Genomic DNA, 18004 nt, shown 5'->3' with positions numbered 1-18004 from the left:
GCCCTAGAATCATACTCATCTCCAAAGGCTACTTCCAATTCAACCTTACCAACTGGGTATGCCGACTTACCAGGCACCACTCTATGAAAAACAGTGTTGGGCGTCTTAGGACTTTTGTCAGTTAACCCCATGCGACGGAATGTCTCATAATAGAGGATGTTGATGCTACTGCCTTCGTCCATGAGTACGTTAGTGAATTTATACCCACCAACTTGAGGCGCCACCACCAAAGCCAGATGACCCGGCTTGTCAACCCGGGGAGGGTGATCCTCCCTACTCCACAGCATAGGCTGCTCAGACCATCTCAAATAACGAGGAACCGTTGGCTCAACAGCGTTCACAGCTCTCTTATGAAGTTTCTGGTCCCTTTTGCACAAACTGGTGGTGAATGCATGATACTGCCCACTATTCAACTGCTTTGGTTACTCTGATACCCGGACTGCTGTTGCTGCTGACTACCTTGGCTAGATTGCTGATTACAGCCACCGCCTTGAGGTCCCTGGCCATAAAAGCCACCACCGCCTGAGCCGCCGCCCGGGCCATGAAAGCCGCCACCGCTTGAGCCGCCTCCCGGGCCATGAAAGCCGCCACCGCCTGAGCCGCCGCTTGCTCCGTGATTATCATCAAACATGTTAGGATTCTTAAAAGCCTTCATGATCGTACAATCTCTCCAGAGATGGGTGGCTAGCTTCTCCCGGGTGTCGTGTCTCGGACAGGGTTCATTTAGCAGCTGTTCGAAGGTGGGACCTGACCCGCCTGACCGAGGAGGTGGCCTCCCCCTACGCTGTTGATTGTTGCCCTATGCGTTGGTGTTAGCCACAAACTCCAGACTACCGTCAGCCTTACGTTTATTATTACCTCCTTGCTTTGTCGGGTTATGCTGGTGACCTTTGCCGTTGCCATTCTTCTTTCCCTTCCCCGTCTTCTCTTCGTCAGACGCGGGATCCTTGGTACTATTAGAGTCGGCATATTTGACCAGAGCCGCCATCAGCTGGCCCATGTCATTACAATCATGCTTGAGCTGCCCCAGCTTCTGTTTTAGAGGTTCAAAACGGCAATTTTTCTCCAACATTAAGACCGAGGAGCCGGCATCCATCTTATCAGATGAATGTATTATTTCCTTCACCCGGCGCACCCAATGGGTCGTGGATTCACCTTCCTCTTGCTTGCCATTAGTCAAGTCCACAATTGACATGGGCTACTTGCATGTATCTTTGAAGTTCTGAATGAACCGGGCCTTTAGCTCTGCCCATGAGCCGATGGAATTGGGTGGCAACCCCTTCAACCAAGTGCGAGTTGTTCCATCCAGCATCATAGTGAAGTACTTAGCCATTTCTGCATCGCTGACCTCCAGCAATTCCATGGCCATCTCATAACTTTCAATCCATGCCCCGTGCAATAAGTCGGCTGTGTAATTAGGCACCTTCTGAGGCCCCTTGAAATCCTTTGGCAAGCGCTCATTACGCAGAGTCGGCACAAAGCAAGGGACACCTCCTATCCTCGTGGCTACACCTGCTTCAACAGAGGTCGTCGGATAAACCGGAAAAGCTTGGTGAGCCGCTTGCTCAGCTGCCTGTTGAACCGCCCGCACAGCCTCTTGGCAGATCCTATCCTGGTCAACCAAGTTAACAGCTCCATCATGCGACGGGTCTTGCCTGCGTGGCTGGTTACGGCGCTGGGCGTTGCTTGACATGGCTGCTGAATCCATATGCCTGCTATAGCTTGGGCTCTGTCTTGGACGAGGGGTTGAATGAATCCTGTCTCCTGCTGTGCCAGAGCCGTCTGAAGAAGATCTCTGACCCTTCGCATTTCGATCGCCGTCGGGGAGTCACCTTCCATTGGGAGAGCCGCCAAACGTGCCGATGCAGCGATGAGATTCTCCAAAGGGTTAGAAAAATGACCCGACGGTGTTGGTGTATAGAGAGGTGGAGTAGTATTCACGGAGGGGGTTCCATAGCCCGCGGCTGAACTGGCGCCCCAGCCCCGAGTGTTGTAATCCGGTTAGCCTCCGACGGGTTACTGGGACCGGCCCCGGGTGTGTGGAAGAGATTCTTTGGATTGTAAGTCAGAGGCAGACGTGATTGAGTGTTTTGGTGCCTTCTCCTCTTGACCTCATTTGATGCGTTCAGATCCATCCTGAGCCAAAAAGTCTTTGATTGAAGCTGCTGAGCCCGAGCATCCAAAGCCACCCGCTCTGCAGCCATCCTGACGTGCTCTGCCGCCAAGTTTTCGTAGGCCTGTGCTTTCTCCCCGCGTAACCGTGCCACCTCCGCATCATGCTGAGCCTTATCCGCTGGCTCGACCACGGCGGTCAACAGAGCCGTCATCCTATCCATGAGATCCATCAGCACCTGAGCTGGTGGGCGCGTGGGGTCTCCTGACCCAGCCACTGGCAACCCAGTGGTTATCGCTGCCGCAGCTGTAGAGTTTTGAACAGGCTACGTACCAGTCATGAAGATTCCCGCTCTGTTCGCGGCTCAGAGGGGTCCGGAATACTTCTGCCATCGGAACAGCCCCCAAGCCCACCATCTTGCAATTGATACAATGAATCTGTTTCACCTGTGGACGACTCACTGTCGGAGAAGATGGCCGTCTCACCTGTGACACCCCAAAATTTTAACCTTGTTTTATTAATTAAAAATTTTCCGCGAAATTTAAACTTTTAATTTTCTAGATTTTCTTTTGATTTTAGAGCCATCCTTTTCCTTATTATGGAGTTTTTACCTCAAGTGAAAAACTTTCCAAAAATATTATTGGACTTGTTTAACCTCTCAAGAAAACATTTCTATTATCAGTGGAATTGATTTGCACAATTATTTCTCTCTGAGCTTTATTCCCTGAAATGATTTTTTCCTTTAGTTTTGGAGCTCTTTTGAACTACAACCACTTGATAAATTTATTTAAAATTTTCACCAAAATTTTGAGGTGTCATGTGATGTTTTTAAATCACTTTATGCAAAAATGTAGTTCATTCATTTAATATTTTGAGCTCTACACCAAGTTTCCAAATCTGGTCCAGAGAGCAATTTTGCACTACAACCCCTTTAAATATTTCTTTCTAGCTTCCACAAATATTATGGGATGTTAATAGGACTATATTATTCAACTTCATGCAAAACCCCATTGATGTTCTTTGAAAAATTTGAGTGAATCAACCTCTTTTTCATTCTGGTCCAACATGGTAATTTCTACTGCATCCCTAATAAATTTTGCTCTAGTGGCCATGAGCTTTCTCCTGCTTGTAGTACACCATACCAAACCCTTAAGTCCAGGAGAGTGGACCCATTGGAAGATTTTTGGCTCCTGAAACAATGCCTTTTCCCTTCTTCCCAGAACTGAAGTTTGGCAAAACTTACACTAACAATTTTGAGCTTTTTGCAAACTAACCTCACCACCCTCTGTATCATCTAAAGAGACATTGATCTGGAGAATTTGGCCACCCCAAGAATTGCCTAGATGCCTTTGGCATTTTTTCAAACACCTTGTGTGCATGGCCAGATTTGGCATGATTTCAAGTTTACATTGTGGACTTGAGCCCCTGACCAAACCACCATGTCCTTTGATCCCCTTGCTAACCCTAAACTAGTCCTATTATTTGCCAGCCCCTCTCAAGCACTATAGGCTACCCTGACATACTGTCGAGCACGTTGCGTGCATGCTCTGGGCGTGCCCAGAGCGCGCGTTTTGCACGTGCGTGCGCTCGGGTCGCCGCATCGCGCCCCGGCCCTTGCTCGCCTGCGAGCCGCACCCCCGACCTCATCCGCTCGCAGGAACCAGCCAAGCTGTTGGAAATATGCCCTAGAGGCAATAATAAAAGGATTATTATTATATTTCCTTGTTCATGATAATTGTCTTTTATTCATGCTATAATTGTGTTATCCGGAAATCGTAATACATGTGTGAATACATAGACACCAACATGTCCCTAGTAAGCCTCTAGTTGACTAGCTCGTTGATCAACAGATAGTCTTGGTTTCCTGACTATGGACATTGGATGTCATTGATAACGAGATCACATGATTAGGAGAATGATGTGATGGACAAGACCCAATCCTAAACATAGCACAAGATCGTATAGTTCGTTTGCTAGAGTTTTTCCAATGTCAAGTATCTTTTCCTTAGACCATGAGATCATGTAACTCCCGGATACCGTAGGAGTGCTTTGGGTGTACCAAACGTCACAACTTAACTGGGTGACTATAAAGGTATACTACGGGTATCTCGGAAAGTGTCTGTTGGGTTGACACGGATCAAGACTGGGATTTGTCACTCCGTATGACGGAGATGTATCTCTGGGCCCACTCGGTAATGCATCATCACAATGAGCTCAAAGTGACCAAGTGTCTGGTCACGGGATCATGCATTACGGTACAAGTAAAGTGACTTACCGGTAATGAGATTGAACGAGGTATTGGGATACCGACGATCGAATCTCGGGCATATGAGATGTTAGAAGAGCTGAAAATGGTTTTTCAAGCTCATGCTCGGGTCGAGAGATATGAAGTCTCCGACAAGTTCTTCAGCTGTAAGATGGAGGAAAATAGTTCTGTCAGTGAGCACATACTCACTATGTCTGGATTACATAACCGCTTAACTCAGCTGGGAGTTAATCTCCCGGATGATGCGGTCATTGACAGAATCCTTTAGTCGCTTCCACCGAGCTACAAGAGCTTTGTGATGAACTTCAATATGCAGGGGATGGAAAAGACCATTCCTGAGGTATTTTCAATGCTGAAATCAGTAGAGGTAGAAGTCAAAAAGGAACATCAAGTGTTGATGGTCAATAAAACCACCAAGTTCAAGAAAGGCAATGGTAAAAAGAACTTCAAGAAGGACGGCAAGGGAGTTGCCGCGCCCGGTAAGCAAGCTGCCGGGAAGAAGCCAAAGAATGGACACAAGCCCGAGACTGAGTGCTTTTATTGCAAGGGAAGTGGTCACTGGAAGCGGAACTGCCCCAAATACTTAGCGGACAAGAAGGCCGGCAACACAAAAGGTATATGTGATATACATGTAATTGATGTGTACCTTACCAGTATTCGTAGTAGCTCCTGGGTATTTGATACCGGTGCAGTTGCTCACATTTGTAACTCAAAGCAGGAGCTGCGGAATAAATGGAGACTGGCGAAGGACGAGGTGACGATGCGCGTCGGGAATGGTTCCAAGGTCGATGTGATCGCCGTCGGAACTCTACCTCTACATTTACCCACAGGATTAGTTTTAAACCTCAATAATTGTTATTTAGTACCAGCTTTGAGCACGAACATTGTATTAGGATCTCGTTTAATTCGAGATGGCTACTCATTTAAATCCAAGAATAATGGTTGTTCTATTTATATGAGAGATATGTTTTATGGTCATGCTCCTATGGTGAATGGTTTATTCTTAATGAATCTCTAGCGTAATGCTACACATATTCATGGTGTGAATACCAAAAGATGTAAGGTTGATAATGATAGTCCCACATACTTGTGGCACTGCCGCCTTTGTCACATAGGTGTCAAACGCATGAAGAAGCTCCATGCAGATGGACTTTTAGAGTCTCGTGATTACGAATCATTTGACACGTGCGAACCATGCCTCATGGGTAAGATGACCAAGACTCCGTTCTCAGGAACAATGGAGCGAGCAACCAACCTATTGGAAATCATACATACTGATGTGTGCGGTCCAATGAGTGTTGAGGCTCGTGGTGCCTATCATTATGTTCTCACCCTCACTGATGACTTGAGTAGATATGGGTATGTCTATTTAATGAAACACAAGTCTGAAACCTTTGAAAAGTTCAAGGAATTTCAGAGTGAGGTTCAGAATCAACGTGACAGAAAAATCAAGTTTTTGCGATCAGATCGCGGAGGAGAATACTTGAGTCACGAATTTGGTACACACTTAAGAAAATGTGGAATAGTTTCACAACTCACATCGCCTGGAACACCTCAGCATAATGGTGTGTCCGAACGTCCTAATCGCACTCTATTGGATATGGTGCGATCTATGATGTCTCTTACCAATTTACCGCTGTCATTTTGGGGCTATGCTTTAGAGACTGCCGCATTCACTTTAAATAGGGCTCCGTCGAAATCCGTTGAGACGACACCGTATGAATTATGGTTTGGGAAGAAGCCTAAGCTGTCGTTTCTAAAATTTTGGGGATGCGATGCTGATGTCAAGAAACTTCAACCTGAAAAGCTCAAACCCAAGTCGGAAAAATGCGTCTTCATAGGATACCCTAAAGAAACTATTGGGTATACCTTCTACCTCAGATCCGAAGGCAAGATCTTTGTTGCCAAGAATGGATCCTTTCTAGAGAAAGAGTTTCTCTCGAAAGAAATAAGTGGGAGGAAAGTGGAACTTGATGAAGTATTACCTCTTGAACCGGTAAGTAGCGCAGCTCAAGAAAATGTTCCTAAGGTGCCTGCACCGACTAGAGAGGAAGTTAATGATGATGATCATGAAACTTCAGATCAAGTTGCTACTGAACTTTGTAGGTCCACAAGGACACGTTCCGCACCAGAGTGGTATGGCAACCCTGTCTTAGAAATCATGTTGTTGGACAACGGTGAACCTTCGAACTATGAAGAAGCGATGGAGGGCCCCGATTACAACAAATGGCTTGAAGCCATGCAATCCGAGATAGGATCCATGTATCAAAACAAAGTGTGGACTTTGACAGACTTGCCCGATGATCGGCGAGCGATAGAAAACAACTGGATCTTTAAGAAGAAGACGGACGCGGATGGTAATGTTACCATCTATAAAGCTCGACTTGTCGCTAAGGGTTATCGACAAGTTCAAGGGGTTGACTATGATGAGAATTTCTCTCCCGTAGCAAAGCTGAAGTCCGTCCGAATCATGTTAGAAATTGCCGCATACTATGATTATTAGATATGGCAAATGGACGTCAAAACGGCATTCCTTAATGGTTATCTTATGGAAGAATTGTATATGATGCAGCCGGAAGGTTTTGTCGACCCTAAGAATGCTAACAAGGTATGCAAGCTCCAGCGATCCATTTATGGGCTGGTGCAAGCATCTCGGAGTTGGAACATTCGCTTTGATGCGATGATCAAAGCGTTTGGGTTTATGCAAACTTATGGAGAAGCCTGCGTTTACAAGAAAGTGAGTGGGAGCTCTGTAGCATTTCTCATATTATATGTAGATGACATACTTTTGATGGGAAATAATATAGAACTTTTGGACAGCATTAAGGCCTACTTGAATAAGAGTTTTTCAATGAAGGACCTTGGAGAAGCTGCTTATATATTAGGCATCAAGATCTATAGAGATAGATCAAGACGCCTCATAGGTCTTTCGCGAAGCACATACCTTGATAAGATATTGAAGAAGTTCAATATGGATCAGTCTAAGAAGGGGTTCTTGCCTGTGTTGCAACGTATGAAATTGAGCTCAGCTCAATGTCCGACCACGGCAGAAGATATAGAAGAGATGAGTGTCATCCCCTATGCCTCAGCCATAGGGTCTATTATGTATGCCATGCTGTGTACCAGACCTGATGTAAACCTTGCCGTAAGTTTGGTAGGAAGATACCAAAGTAATCCCGGCAAGAAACACTGGACAGCGGTCAAGTACCTGAAAAGGACTAAGGACATTTTTCTCATTTATGGAGGTGACGAAGAGCTCGTCGTAAAGGGTTACATCGACGCTAGCTTCGACACAGATCTGGATGACTCTAAGTCACAAACCGGATACGTGTATATGTTGAATGGTGGAGCAGTAAGCTGGTGCAGCTGCAAGCAGAGCGTCGTGGCGGGATCTACATGTGAAGCGGAGTACATGGCAGCCTCGGAGGCAGCGCATGAAGCGATTTGGGTGAAGGAGTTCATCACCGACCTAGGAGTCATACCCAACGCGTCAGGGCCGATCAAACTCTTCTGTGACAAGACTGGAGCTATTGCACTTGCCAAGGAGCCCAGGTTTCACAAGAAGACCAGGCACATCAAGCGTCGCTTCAACTCCATTCGTGAAAATGTTCAAGATGGAGACATAGATATTTGTAAAGTACATACGGTCCAGAATGTAGCAGATCCGTTGACTAAACCTCTCCCTAGTGCAAAACATGATCAACACCAGAATTCCATGGGTGTTCGATTCATCACAATGTAACTAGATTATTGACCCTATTGCAAGTGGGAGACTATTGGAAATATGCCCTAGAGGCAATAATAAAAGGATTATTATTATATTTCCTTGTTCATGATAATTGTCTTTTATTCATGCTATAATTGTGTTATCCGGAAATCATAATACATGTGTGACTACATAGACACGAACATGTCCCTAGTAAGCCTCTGGTTGACTAGCTCGTTGATCAACAGATAGTCTTGGTTTCCTGACTATGGACATTGGATGTCATTGATAACGAGATCACATAATTAGGAGAATGATGTGATGGACAAGACCCAATCCTAAACATAGCACAAGATCGTATAGTTCGTTTGCTAGAGTTTTTCCAATGTCAAGTATCTTTTCCTTAGACCATGAGATCATGTAACTCCCGGATACCGTAGGAGTGCTTTGGGTGTACCAAACGTCACAACATAACTGGGTGACTATAAAGGTATACTACGGGTATCTCCGAAAGTGTCTGTTGGGTTGACACGGATCAAGACTGGGATTTGTCACTCCGTATGACGGAGAGGTATCTCTGGGCCCACTCGGTAATGCATCATCACAATGAGCTCAAAGTGACCAAGTGTCTGGTCACAGGATCATGCATTATGGTACGAGTAAAGTGACTTACCGGTAACGAGATTGAACGAGGTATTGGGATACCGACGATCGAATCTCGGGCAAGTAACGTACTGATTGACAAAGGGAATTGTATACGGGGTTGCTTGAATCCTCGACATCGTGGTTCATCCGATGAGATCATCGAGGAGCATGTGGGAGCCAACATGGGTATCCAGATCCCGCTGTTGGTTATTGACCGGAGAGCCATCTCGGTCATGTCTACATGTCTCCCGAACCCGTAGGGTCTACACACTTAAGGTTCGGTGACACTAGGGTTGTAGAGATATGTATATGAAGTAACCTGAAAGTTGTTCGGAGTCCCGGATGAGATCTCGGACGTCACAAGGAGTTCCGGAATGGTTCGGAGGTAAATAATTATATATAGGAAGTGCTATTTCGGCCAACGGGACAAGTTTCGGGGTCACCGGTATTGTACCGGGACCACCGGAAGGGTCCCGGGGGTCCACCAGGTGGGGCCACCTATCCTGGAGGGCCCCATGGGCTGAAGTGGGAGGGGAACCAGCCCCTAGTGGGCTGGTGTGCCCCCCCTTGGGCCTTCCCCCTGTGCCTAGGGTTGGGAACCCTAGGGTGGTTGGCGCCCCACTTGCCTTGGGGGGCACTCCACCCCCCTTGGCCGCCGCCCCCTTGGGAGATTGGATCTCCAAGGCCGCCCACCCCCCCTGGGGACCCTATATATAGATGGGGGAGGGAGGGCAGCCGCACGCATGGCCCTAGTGCCTCCCTCTCCCCTCCAAGACCTCCTCCTCCTCTGTAGAGAATGGCGAAGCCCTGCTGCGGTGACTGCTGCATCAACCACCACGCCGTCGTGCTGCTGGATCTTCATCAACCTCTCCTTCCCCCTTGCTGGATCAAGAAGGAGGAGACGTCATGCTGACCGTACGTGTGTTGAACGCGGAGGTGCCGTCCGTTCGGCGCTAGGATCTCCGGTGATTTGGATCACGTTGAGTATGACTTCCTCATCCCCGTTCTTTGAACGCTTCCGCGCGTGATCTACAAAGGTATGTAGATGCAATCCGATCACTCGTTGCTAGATGAACTCATAGATGGATCTTGGTGAAATTGTAGGAAAATTTTTGTTTTCTGCAACGTTCCCCAACACAAGCCCCCCTGGCGCCCAATAGTGCCGCCGTCAGGTCGGCAACGGCGGCTAGCGGGCAGCCACAGCAGCCTCTGCCGTGGACGGCGCCGCCCGAGCCACCAGCGCTCGCCAGCTGCCCCCTTGAACAGCTCAAGCTCATCCGCAGCCTTGTCCGCAAGCCCTCGTCGCCGCCACATCGCCCTGCAGCACAGTACGGCGGTCGCCGGCGTTCTTATCCTCGGCCATCATCGGAACCGCCCCCGATCGCTAAATAAGGATCCCCCGAGCTCAACAAACCCTCAAGCAACTTCCCTCACTCCCTCACTGACCCTCCCGTGGCAGTAGAAAGACCAGAGGGGTCGTCTTCCTCATCTCCGGCAACCACGGCCGCCGCCACTATCTCGTTCACTCCGGCTCCATGAGGGCCTCTCCCCCTCCACTCTCTTCACCAGGGGCCCTCCCTTCGTCTCGTGAGTCCACCCCCAAGCTCGATTTTGATCGGGAGCCACAGGAGACAAAGCCCCCAATCATGCCCGAAGCTCCCTCCGTCGCGAAGCTCGCCGCCGGTGATTCGCTCCGTCCCCGCCGGCCAGTCGACCACCGAGAGGACCGTGTAGGAGTGGCGGATCAATCCCTGGCCTCGGATGCCCTCGAGGAGCCCCCGTTCACCGGCGACGATCGCCGGAGTCCCGCCCCCGCTCGGGCAGAGGAAAGGGGAGGGAGTGGAGACCAGTCAAACCTGACCAGTGGGCCCGCTGGACCCACTGTCAGTGACCACGAGCCGGTCCACGCTGGATAAGTGAAGACGTAAACCCCAGAGTACGTCTTCGCTACCCCGAAAGCGTATTCCTTTTGAAACGTTTTCTTTTCTGTTTTATTTTAAAAACAGAATTGACAGAAACTTTGACTGGCTATAACTTTTTAAATATAAGTCCAAATGAATTGATTCTTTTTCCAACCTCTCTAAAATTTCACCTAGTTTATTTTAAGATTTATTTCAAAAATAATTAGGACATCTTTTTGTACTGTTTTTAAAGTATGTGTTGTGTGCATATTTTCAAAAATAGGAGTTTGGAGAGAGAGAAGGGAGCTTTCAAAAAGTATTGGAGTGCAGCTCACCTCTCCACACCTTGAAGGCAAGCATTCTGGACCCTAGCATAATGTTTTGTGGGTTCTTCGATATGGTTATAACACCACCTCGACATGAAGCGTTGGTTATTTTTATGTGACGATATGATCATACACCTTGAGTGCATAAATGAAAATTCTTGCTGTTGGAAATGGATAAGCTTGTGATAGCAATCGCCGTCATATGCCTCTCATGTCTACCGGGAAGGACCCGGGAAAGTCTTTGTCTTGTGTAGACACGAGCTTGTCCCTTGTCGAGACGGTTATGACCGGTAGGGCAGGGGGAGGTATGATAAGTGGTGGTTGTGTCTAATGGCTGTGAAATATAATTCTTGAGCTAACCATGCAGGAAATACTTAAGCCTCCTGAGTCGGCCGTAGATCGAGTCTTGTTCCAGTAACCCCCATACTTGTTTCGTGCTGCCACTTGCCCCTACCGTAGGTAGGGTATGGTTCAGTAAGTTGTCAACCCCTGTCCTAGCACACACCGTACAAAGAGGCCATGGTGGAAGATACCGGTTGTAGCTGGTAGGCATGCCACCTGGTCCGGGGGCATGGGTGTTTCCGGTTGGGACCGAGAGGGGAGGCCACCCCTTAGAGCGCGCGATAAAAATTTGATCCCATGCTACGTGAGGTTGTAGCTTCCCCACTTAGAGTTTTGCTTAACAGGTGTGTGGGTCATTCCAGACACGAGTAAAGTTAAGCTGGTGTGTGCAAGTCAGGCGTGTTTTCGACTAAAAGACTGTAGACGGAATTAGTTTCGATGGACTAAGGAAATCCGTTACTCGTGGGTAAACAGTACACCCTCTGCAGAGATATTGAACCTATTCGAATAGCCATGTCCATGGTTAAGGACTACAGTCTGGGATGGGTCAAGCGTCGGTCTTAGTGTCGGTTTTCGGAGGAGAAACTACTAATCCAAAATATGGATCATAACTAGTGACGTATGATGATTATGATTATTATTTTTATGGACTAATCATTTATGTCATTTGAATTATTGAGTATCCCTGGAATGGTTCTACCTCCTGGATATTCACCGTGATTATTCTTATATAAGCCCTTTATGTGGTGTCACCCAGACGCCCGACTGTGGCATGCGTGTTATTTCATTTACTTATAAGCCCTTTATGTGGTGTCGCACAGACGCCTGACTGTGGCATGTCCGTCATTTCACTTACTTATAAGCCCTTTATGTGGTGTCGCACCGACGCCCGATTGTGGCATGCTTGTAATTCCTTTTATATATAAGCCCTTTCTGTGGTGTCGCTCAAACGCCCGACTGAGGCATGCTTCATATTATTATCCTTTCGAGGCGTCGTTCAGACACCCGATCGGTGCTTTATATTTTTACACCCTGATTGTTTACTCGTGATTTATTTAAATTATCTACTTGCGTGCATCATGAACCTTATTTCATAACTGACGAAGTGATCATGGAATATTTTAAAGCATGATTTTCAGTGGCTATATTATACCTGTGTTCTTAATGTTTGCGAGTACATTCAAAGTACTCACTGGCTTGTCCCTGGCTATTGTCTTGGCCAGATTTCTTGCATGGAAAGGAGCGTTGCGATGAAAGCCCCGGAACCTACGTAATGGTGATAGTAGCCTTGCGAAGATAGGAGCGTTGCGATGAAAGTCCCATAGACGCTGATGATCCGCAAACCGCTTCCGCCATCAACCTCTAGAAAAAAATTGTTGTACCTATAGCCTAGAATGGTCTTGTACTTCATATTTTGTATTTTGCTTGGAGTTTCTGTAACAAGTTGGTGTCTCATCAGCTAACAGTTATCCTGGGGCTGGTGAGCACAAGGGCCGCTTTTGGGAAATTAATATCCCAAAAATCCGGTCCTCACAAACTTGGTATCAGAGCCAGGCTGACCATTGGCTAATCCTATCTCAGCCAGGTCCAATAAAAACCTAGGTAAACCAACCCACCAGATCTTAACCAAGCCCCGGCCAAGCTTCTCGTGTAAGATAGCCTCACAGTGACCCGACACCTTTTGGCAATCGGTGCCCAACCTATCAGCCTAACCTGTCAGTCACACTCTAGTGACCAGCCCCTAAATAGTCTTTCTCGCAAGCATGCGAAGGAAGACTCCGTTCCCTTTTTTTATAAAAGGGCACGCTAGCCTCAACCCAGCACAGCACAGCCTCTACCCCACACCAAGCCATAATGCCTGGCCCCATTGTTCACAATGAGCCCACAGCAACCAACCTTGGAGGTTTTGTGGCCGTGCTAGCAAACCTCACCCGCCGTGCCTTTGCATTAGAAGAGCCCCTAGAATATGTTGTGTACCAAGGGTCCATGAGCGGTGAGAGCCGTCAATTTTGGGCCACAGTGCACATCTATGGTAGGGGTCTATCGCCAGAACGCCCCTATAGGTTCACCGGAAGGACAACTTCCTTTGAGCCACAAGCCATCCAACTAGCTGCCCGAGAAGCTATAGTTCAACTCTGGCACTTGTCGCCCAGAGTTAACTGTCGCTCCTTCTACTACTACCCCAGCCATGACGGGTATGGTAGACCACCCCAAGTCGCCAACGGAGACCACGAGACGGATCCTGCATTATTGCATCTAGTGCGCTATGTAAGTGCACTAGAGGGACTGTTCGATCAAATCACCCTAGATCTGATCGCAACTCGTGGAGAACTGATCCGCCGACCCCCAGCAAGGAGAGAGGATGAGCCCGACGCCGACAACCCAGTCGTACTGTTCGGACAACCGATCAAGACCTTGAGGTCAGCCCCAGCCGTCAACCAAGGTGCTTTGATGACCCCAGAAGTGCTTCGTCGCCTTTTGGGAACACACTCCAACGGGATTGTGGCCAACAATCCCCGCGATGGTCATCATCACTACCCCGACCCTGCAGTTCCGCAACCCCCTGCGGCTAACTCCGACGGTGAAGCCCGTGGAGAAAACTCGACAGCCACAAGGCACGCCCGCTTAGATATAAACGAAGTGGACTATGTCACTCGAGTAGTACCGAGTCTCAGTGTGTCCACACCCTGTAATTGTGTGATCTCGTATCACCATATTGGAATACTATCTGCTTGTGCATTCCTATTTTGAATAGTGGCCATGCTTGAGTGCGTTGGTGTACGGCTGCATTTTTAATTCTGGGCGTAACTACCAAAACCAACCCCGACGGCACCCATAGTAACACGTCAATTTTGGGAGATGTGTGTAACTGTGGCTTTGACCCCGACGCCATAGGACAGAACCGACAAACTAGTTGCCCTTCACCGCGGTAAATAACCCAGCCAAGTTGCTTTATAAAAGGGACACCTCATGACCTTGCCGAGTACCCCTCATCTTGTACGCAACCCTCACAACCATTTCTTGCTGTGCAGAGCCCTAGCATTTATCTGAGAACCCCGGATGCAACCCCGGGTAGTTTTGTTAGAATATTGTGGGACTTTACCTGTAGTACCATGGGTTCTACCCAGCCACCCCAGTACAAGCTGCTCAAATCGAGGATCACCTCTTCCACCTCGAAATATTGGGCAGTAGTGCACATCCCTCCCGTAACGGAAGTCTCCTTCCTAGGGAAATCTATGCCCACTACGCAGATGGCCATAGAAGCGGCTGCACACGAAGCGATTGTTAGCCTTCGATTCGCGGTACCCTATGCCAGTGAACGAGGGTATTATTACTTTCCGAGCCGTGCAGCACCTGGGGAAGTGACATATTTTCCCGGTGGACGAATTGAGAGAGACCCAGTACTGGCGAACCTTGTCCAGTATGTCATCGGTCAAGAGCGTTTGACCCAGCGAGTAATGGGTTATCTCCAGAGCCTCGCTGATTTAAATCCTCACATCGCCATCGGCAGACCTCTGAGGCCCAACCAGGAGAGACGCGTTCATCGACTGATCAATCCGCTTCCCCCGATAGAAGAAGAGTGCGCCCCAGTACCAGAGAAGTTTTCTCGGGACCCCATCTAGTTGCCATTTTCACTCTAGACGTCACTGCTATGTTCTTGTATTCTCGCATTTAGTTAAGTGTTGTAACTCATGCGTGTTATTCTAAACCTTGTGCGATGAGATGAACATTTGGTTTCAATTGTAATGAGTAATTTTTGCTGCTATAAATTTTGATTCACTAATTTTATCCTCGCGAGAAATCCTGGAGTGAGATTTGTTTTCACTGAGTTGCTGCAGCATATGTCTCCTCACGACATGGAATTTTATTCACGCAGCACCACGGCAGCAGACTCACAACCGCAACCACTCGAACACATACACTACATGCAACACCACGTAACCGTGTTGCATCTGGCTAATCATCTCCCTAACGCAGCACAGTCTCTGAAAGAGAGATTAGTGGATAATCATCCGGATACGAGTTACCTCCCGCACACCAACAACAGTTAGCACCCGAGACCACACCTACTCCTCGTGATCACTGCCACCGCGGAGAGCCAACACTCGAGCGGCAGCATCACGACGATCATCGAGGATCATTGCACACAGGAGCATGGAGAGCCCCAGCAATGCCGCCAGCCCTCCGCACATTAGGATCACGTACCAATCCGGCATCGCCTCCGCCATTAAAACATCGTCTCTAGCTTTTGTAAACAGAAATGGAGGAGGAAGAAGGAGAAGCGAGGCCAGGTGTGAGGAAGAAGAGAGAAGCACCTCGGCCGTTTTATAGCTGGAGCTCGGTGTACGATGGGCGAAGTCCACTAGCGCCGCTCATCGCCCGATCACCGGTGTTCGGAGGCGAATCCGCGAGCATTGCCGACAGCACGCGGGCCCGCGAGGTGAGTGCACGCTGCACCGGCAGCTAGCACGCCGCGGACCACCGCGGGTACGGCCTAGATGCCCTACGCGCTAGACGTCACCGATGGAGAAAGCGCGGGAAAGCGCGCGGGAGAGAGGAAGGAGAGAGAGCCAGAGGAAGAAGAAGAGGCTGACAGTGGCCCCGGGTCCACCTGTCAGCCGGAGAGAGCGTTGTGCACTCGGGTATGACCAGCGTATTTTAAATTTAGGATTTATTCAAAATTTACTGTATCCAACATACAAATATCTCGTTTTCCCCCTAACCGTAGATTTTTCCACGCAGCGCCAGTGTTCCACACTGTGGTTTTACACCACTTATTGCCCTCTCACTGTAGCCACATTTTATTGCATATATTTTCTTAAAACAGCTTTTAACAAATCTCGAGGACGAGATTTTTCTTAAGGGGGGTAGTGTTGTGATAACCCAAAATTTTAACCTTGTTTTGTTAATTAAAATTTTTCCAGGAAATTTAAACTTTTAATTTTCTGGATTTTCTTTTGATTTCAGAGCCATCCTTTTCCTTATTATGGAGTTTTTACCTCAAGTGAAAAACTTTCCAAAAATATTATTGGACTTTTTTAACCTCTCAAGAAAACATTTCTATTATCAGTGGAATTGATTTGCACAATTATTTCTCTCTGAGCCTTATTCCCTAAAATGATTTTTTCCTTTATTTTTGGAGCTCTTTTGAACAACAACCACTTGATAAATTTATTTAAAATTTTCACAAAAATTTGGAGGTGTCATGTGATGTTTTTAAATCACTTTTATGCAAAAATATAGTTCATTCATTTAATATTTTGAGCTCTACACCAAGTTTCCAAATCTGGTCTAGAGAGCAATTTTGCACTACAACCCCTTTCAATATTTCTTTCTAGCTTCCACAAATATTATGGGATGTTAATAGGAGTATATTATTCAACTTCATGCAAAAACCCATTGATGTTCTTTGAAAAATTTGAGTGAATCAACCTCTTTTTCATTCTGGTCCAACCTGGTGATTTCTACTGCATCCCTAATAAATTTTGCTCTAGCGGCCATGAGCTTTCTCCTGCTTGTAGTACACCATACCAAACCCTTAAGTCCAGGAGAGTGGACCCATTGGAAGATTTTTGGCTCCCGAAACAATGCCTTTTTCCTTCTGCCCAGAACTGAAGTTTGGCAAAACTTACACTAACAATTTTGAGCTTTTGGCAAACTAACCTCACCACCCTCTGTATCATCTAAAGAGACATTGATCTGGAGAATTTGGCCACCCCAAGAATTGCCTAGATGCCTTTGGCATTTTGTCAAACACCCTGTGTGCATGGCCAGATTTGGCATGATTTCAAGTTTACATTGTGAACTTGAGCCCCTGACCAAACCACCATGTCCTTTAATCCCCTTGTTAAACCTAAACTAGTCTTGTTATTTGCCAGCCCCTCTCAAGCACTCTAGGCTACCCTGGCATACTGTCGAGCACGTCGTGTGCATGCTCTGGGCATGCCCAGAGCGCGCGTTTTGCACGTGCGTGCGCTCGGGTCGCCCCATCGCGCCCCGGCCCTTGCTCGCCTGCAGAGCCACACCCACGACCTCATCCGCTTGCAGGAACCAGCCAAGCCCCCCTGGCGCCTAACAGCGCCGCCGTCAGGTCGGCAACGGCGGCTAGCGGGCGGCCACAGTAGCCTCTGCCGTGGACGGCGCCGCCCGAGCCACCAGCGCACGCCAGCTGCCCCCTTGAACAGCTCAAGCTCATCCGCAGCCTTGATCGCAAGCCCTCGTCGCCGCCACGTCGCCCTGCAGCACAGTACGGCAATCGCCGGCGTTCTTATCCTCGGCCATATTCGGAACCACCCCCGATCGCTATATAAGGAGCCCCCGAGCTCACCAAACCCTCAAGCAACTTTCCTCACTCCCTCACTGACCCTCCCGTGGTAGTAGAAAGACCCTCCCGCCGCCACTATCTTGTTCACTCCGGCGCCACCAGGGCCTCTCCCCCTCCACTCTCTTCACCAGGGGCCCTCCCTTCGTCTCGTGAGTCCACCCCCAAGCTCGATTTTGATCGGGAGCCACCGGAGACAAAGCACCCAATCATGCCCGAAGCTCCCTCCGCCGTGGAGCTCGCCTTCGGCGATTCCCTCCGTCCCCGCCGGCCAGTCGACCACCGAGAGGACCGCCTAGGAGAGGCGGATCCATCCCTGGCCTTGGATGCCATCGAGGAGCCCCCGTTCGCCGGCGACGATCGCCGGAGTCCCGCCCCCGCTC

This window comes from Triticum urartu, chromosome 1 (genome assembly GCF_003073215.2).
Source record: "Triticum urartu cultivar G1812 chromosome 1, Tu2.1, whole genome shotgun sequence".
Taxonomy (NCBI): domain Eukaryota; kingdom Viridiplantae; phylum Streptophyta; class Magnoliopsida; order Poales; family Poaceae; genus Triticum; species Triticum urartu.
Note: the sequence above shows the minus strand (reverse complement) of the source record.